The sequence below is a fragment of the Cupressus sempervirens genome, chromosome 6 (genome assembly GCF_028749045.1).
Source record: "Cupressus sempervirens isolate cs-2001-9-10 chromosome 6, ASM2874904v1, whole genome shotgun sequence".
Classification (NCBI taxonomy): domain Eukaryota; kingdom Viridiplantae; phylum Streptophyta; class Pinopsida; order Cupressales; family Cupressaceae; genus Cupressus; species Cupressus sempervirens.
Genome location: NC_143123.1, coordinates 649,226,692 through 649,232,501, shown reverse-complemented (window position 1 = coordinate 649,232,501; position 5,810 = coordinate 649,226,692). Strand labels below are relative to the sequence as shown.

At 37.1% G+C, this 5,810-nt stretch overlaps 1 pseudogene; it reads right to left on the bottom strand.

Annotated features, from left to right (window-relative positions):
* Positions 1 to 2,943: 2,943 nt before the first annotated feature.
* Positions 2,944 to 5,478, bottom strand: LOC149553885 (plant intracellular Ras-group-related LRR protein 6 pseudogene; annotated as a pseudogene).
* Positions 5,479 to 5,810: the final 332 nt, after the last annotated feature.

Below are 5,810 nucleotides of genomic sequence, written 5' to 3'. Positions count from 1 at the left end.
ACGTTCCATTTGACACAGATAATTTGAAGTCAGTTTATCATAAACCATTTTTTTTTCTTTTTTAATAGAAAGGTATCTCAATAAGCCAGTGCCTCCATATTTTTCAAAATTTTTTTGACCTAATTTACTAATTTTCCCGAGGTGTCACAGTCGATTGATGTTCAATCGGTAATGAACCTATAATGAGTTAAACTCATATTTGAAAGTCTTAATGATTAAATTATGTAATAAAATTATAGTCGTTGGAAAGCTTGCTCCGAGAAGCACATGTTGACATTTTTTATTTTACAGTAGGAGATCATTCTCCTACAATTATGGCAGTCAAAAGAGAAAAAAAAAAGAAAAAAAGAAAAAAAGGTTAAAATTTTTGTGATTTTGCATGTTCGTGCGAACATGGCGTTCGCGCGAACACGATTACCATGTTCGTGTGAACCCATGGTCGCGCGAACATGCAAATCATGTTTGCGTGAACATATATATCACACATGTTCACGCGAACATACGAAATATGTTCGCGCGAACATGATTAAAAAAAAAGTTCGCGCGAACACAATAAGTGTTCGAGTGAACATATGGTAAACTCAATTTCTCATTTTGAAATTTTTTTCATTTTTGTTCGTCCCACTAAAGTGGAACCCATTATTGTGGGTTCACCCTCAATCATTTTATCAACCCTAGCATCAATGAGACACTTGATTTGGATAAGCTCTTTCTTAAGATAGTATGCACCAACCTTGACTTTACAAGGTTTTGCCTGCAATTTTTAAAAAATATTTTTAACATCATTTACAATAAGCCCTCAAGATGAGATAAACAAGGAAGAAGAGACGAGGTCATTAAGACCATCACTGATGAGCTTCTGCACAAAGTGCCCAAAGTAAATGCGAGTATATACCTAAATCTATTTTTTTGTAAATCTAAAATCCTACAACAAGCTCAACACTAGGCAAAGCCAAGGAGAAACTCATGTAGAACACTACATAGAATCTTGTTTTAATCAAAATGAGATGTAAGTATTTACATACAATTCAAACAAAAGCTTCCCATTGACAAACATGTGGGTTGAATTCATGTTACAATAACTAAGGTTTTAAAGTACAATCCATTTGTGTATTTTGATGTATAAGATCGATTCAAATGGATCCTTAAGCTAATTTTCTCTCCATGCCAAAAAGGAAAACTAATAGATTGTTAGCACCAACCAAATTTGTGTGAAAAGAACTATGTATTCCATTGAGCACATGAGGTTAGTGCACAACTAGACAATGTGTGCTTCTAAATAGATGACCATGTATACACTTGCAAAATTGAGCTTTGCATGGCTCATTGAGTCTGGCCCTATATGCAAACCAAAAAACAAACTCCACTATTCAAAGAGAAAATTTCAATAAGTGTAAAGAGATATATGAATTTTTCCTTGATAGAGAAAAGGCAAATAATAATAACCTTTAAAATAATAATCTTGTATGCACCCAATAATAAGATTGATGATCTGGGTCATGAATAAAAAAAATAGATTTGTAAAAAGTAGCCATACACCAATATCTGATGAGGCCACACCTCTGCTAATAACAATACAAATGTGATTCATCAAGGGTAGATACTAAGTTGAATTACAACCTCGTACCTTGTTATAGTTAAACTTTGATCAATAAAAATAATTTATAGTTGAATTCTATGTACAAAGGAAAAAGAAAAAAATGTATGTGATTTTATAGTGTTTGGAAAATTTGGGATTTGAACAACATGTGACTAACTACTTGAAATTTAGGTACAACCTCCGTTTTGAAGATATTTGAAGTTGGGGCATTCTTACAACAAATAAAATATAACAGATAAGTGGATAGTATCTAACACTCCAATGGTTGTACCATGTGAAGCTTTCTTGGTGTCATAGTCTCGCTTCAAACCCGTAACTTCATAGGGGAGATGAGAGGCTTGAGACATAAATATTTGACCATTTGTGCATAAGAGGCACCAAGACCGCGCCCATGATTAGAAGATGATGTGCTGGGCTAGTTTTCATAGAGGGAGGTGGATCATAAAGCTTTGGAGGATAAGATGGACATGAAATTTTGCATGGAAAATGGAGGAAAATGCATAAGCACGTTCAAAAGTATTCCTTATTTACACAATTAGCATGCAAAGTGCCAATGTTCTAGTTTTTTTGTCAAGCTTTTGAGCTGCTACTTCTATTTCTGTTTTGCTTTTAAATAAATTTTTTATCGACTCATTAAACAATGTTGCCAAAGATTGTAATGGACAATGAACATTGGTTTCGCCTCTTTACTCTTAAAACATACTTCTTTTCTTGTCAGACTTGATTTTGAAGTTTTCTCTTTAAAAATTTATTTAAGTTTTATATATGTTATATTTAATAGAAAAATATAAAGATGATTTGATAACAAATATTATTTTAATCAATAATAATTGTTAAAGATAGAAAATATGAGCATTAATTGACAATAAGCTTTTAATTAGTAATCATAATAAACATTGCTTTCACCTTTTTACTCTTAAAGAAAACTCCATTTTTCTTTCTAGATTTGATTTTGAATTTTTTTTTGAAAAGTTCATTTAAATTTTATCTAAGTTATATTTAAAAGAAAAACACATAAATGTTTTGATAACAAGTATTATTTTAATATTCTAATTTTGGAAATTTAATGATAAAACTTGAATGACTCGTTGATTCAATTTAAGAAGACCTCTCATTAGACATGCTAATATGATAAATTGCATAATGAATTATTAAAGGTGCGATAAACCGCAGGTAAAGCTCAGATATAGGAGGTTGCAAAATCAATCGTTAGGTTTTATGCCAGCAGTGTTCTTCATACGCTCTTAACTAATTCGAATCTATTAATATATCCTCAAATAAATTGATACACATTGTTTACGATGTTAAGAAATTGGTTGAATTCAGCATCGATCAATCAGATTTCATGTTGAAGGACTGCAAATCTTGTCCTTTAAATACTTCAAGATGGCCTCTGTCCCACGTTCTAAAATAGCTCGTCTGATGCTTCTTAATGGATTCCCGCTCAATCTTAAACTCTGCAGGCATGGATATAAAAGCCCCAGTTCTGGTGGAAGCATTCTTATAGAGTTATCTGATAAATCAAGCTCCACCAGGCATGTTAGATGCTGGAAACTCTTTGGTATTTCAGATAGATTATTCTGAGCTAAATCAAGGACTCGAAGTTTTCTCAAGCTGCACAAATCAAAAGGGACCTCTTCCAAACGCATTCTCCTCAAATACAACTCTTCCAAATGCGGCATGTCTGACAGTGCAGGAGGCTGTGGCAATGAACGAGCTGAAATCCTACTCAGATCAAGAACCTCAAGCTTTGATAATGCTGAAAAAGCTCCTTGCGGGAACTTATTAAGTGGATTTTTGTCAAGTTTCAAGCACATGAGATTGTAAAGAGAAGCAAATACTGCACCAGGCCACTCCTCTATCTTGTTATCTGATAGAAGTAATAGTTTGAGTGAACTGCATTGTGAAAGATCACTTGGTAGTTCTTTGATTTTGTTCTTGCAGAGATCCAAACCCAGTAGTTCCCCTGATTCCCATACAGCAGCTGGTAGAGTTTCCAAGCCTAGCCCACTGATGGATAATTGCTTTGTTGATGATGCCTACTTAGAAGCCGCTTCAATGAAATCCTCAACCTGGCTAGGATCTAGTGGTTGCAATGAAGAATTGCAATGGATACATTCAAGAGTCAGATTCCTCATCTTGGAGATTGGGCTTTGTTTGCCTGGGCTGCTCCCCCAGTCTAGTGGTTTAACTGGAGACATGCCATTAAAACAGAGTTTTCTCTGGGAGGAACATACAGATGTGGCTGAACTAACATGGAAAACCCTGCTAGTAGAAGAGCTTTGTGTGCTTGGACTCCTCCCCCAGTCCAATGGTTTAGCTGTAGAGATACCATGTAATCCTCTTCTGGTAGAAATCTCTGGTGTAGCTGGGCTGCTCTCCCAGTCTGATGATTTAGTCAAGGGGCTACCATGGAAACCCCTGTCAATGGACAGGTCTTGTGTATTTGGGCTGCACTCCAACTCTGGTGGTTTAAGTGGAGAACTGCCAGGCAAACTTCTGGGGTTGGTACTAGCATAGCTACAGGACTCCGCGAGTCCTTCAAGGACTCTGCAAGTCCGGAGGCAAGGCCGCTCCCCCGAGTCTGGGGGCCGAGTCAGAGGCTTGTAACACTGGTTGGTAGGGTCTTGTGTAGTATTTGGGCTGCTCCCCCAATCTAGTGGTTTTAGAGGGGACCTACAATGCAAACCCATTCTTCTGGAAAGCACCTTTGTATCTGTGCTGCTTCCCCAGTCTAATGGTTTATCTGGAACACACATTTTTGCTGGGGCACTGCCATTGAAACCCTGGAAAGTGTGGAGGCTTCTCGTCTGGGGAGTATTTTCCCCATATGCAACATGAGATTGGGCATCTTCAAAAGGGGAATGATCCTGTCCATCTAAACTCATCCTATTACGAAGATACTCAAGCAATGCCTCTGTTCTTGTAGTGCCAAAATAAACCCTGCTTCTCGGCCCTCTGAGAGGATTCCCCATCAATAGAAGCTTCCTCAATGTTGTCATACTGCCAAGCTGTGCCGGCAAACTAGTTAGGGAGTTATCTGATAAGTCCAAGACCAAAAGTTGCATCTTGCATGCCTCCTCTGGAAACTCCGTTATCAGATTACAACGGAGGTCTAGGGTTTTCAGCGATGAAAGGGTTCCAAACTCCGGAGGAATTGAGGACAATTGATTATGCCCTAGAAAAAGCTCCACAAGCGAAGAGCACCCACCAAATGAAGAAGGAACGGCCTTAATTCTGTTCTGATGTACATCAAGACGGACAAGCCTCTCGAGCTTTCCAATGGATTCAGGTATCTCACTGAGAATGTTGCTAGCAGCATTTATCTCCTTAAGAAGAGTGCATGAGCTCAGCAAATGGTCAGGGAATTTTGTAATCTTATTACCCTCGAAATCCAGTTTCACCAAGTTAGAACAATGAATGAGTTCATCAGGCAAAGCTGTTAAATGGTTATTTGAAACCCTGAGTTCTTCTAGCTTTCTGCATTTCCTAATATTGCTTGGAAGCGAGGTTAATTGATTATTTGCACAATTTAGGTTTGCCAGTGCATAGACAGAACCGATTTCTTGAGGAATTTCTCTCAAGAGATTAAAAGATACATCTAATGATTTGAGCATTTTGAGCTTGCCAATTGCAGCGGGAAGGTGAGAAAGCTGATTGTGGGTGATGTTGAGAACTGTGAGACGGTTGAGACGCTCCAGTTGTTGAGAGAGGGTATGGATGTTGTTGTGAGCCAATATCATTTTTGTCAAATCCACAACCTCCCACCATTTCTCTTCTTCTCCGAGGGAATCTAAGTAATTGTAAACCTGCTCTGGCACTTCATTCAACTCACGATTTGATAGATTAAGAGAGCCTGTGGCCCTTGCAGCCTTCATTACGCTTCCATATTCTGATTCTGCACTCGCAGCATTTTTTTTAACAAGTATTTATTCAATCAATGAAAAAAATGCCCTCGGATGACTCGGACAAGAAAATCACAACAGGTTGCGAGATAACTAACAGATCAGGTTGATTTAGCTTGCAAAATACATTTTCAAAGGTGAATTCGAACCGTCACGTCAATACCAGCATAACTAGTTTTTATAAAAATGATATTCAATCTATATAATATAGCTTGATAATTGGAGTTAATAAAGAATCTAAAATTAATAGTTAGATCTATCAATCATATACATGTACAATGATAAATTTTCATCTCACGTTAGAA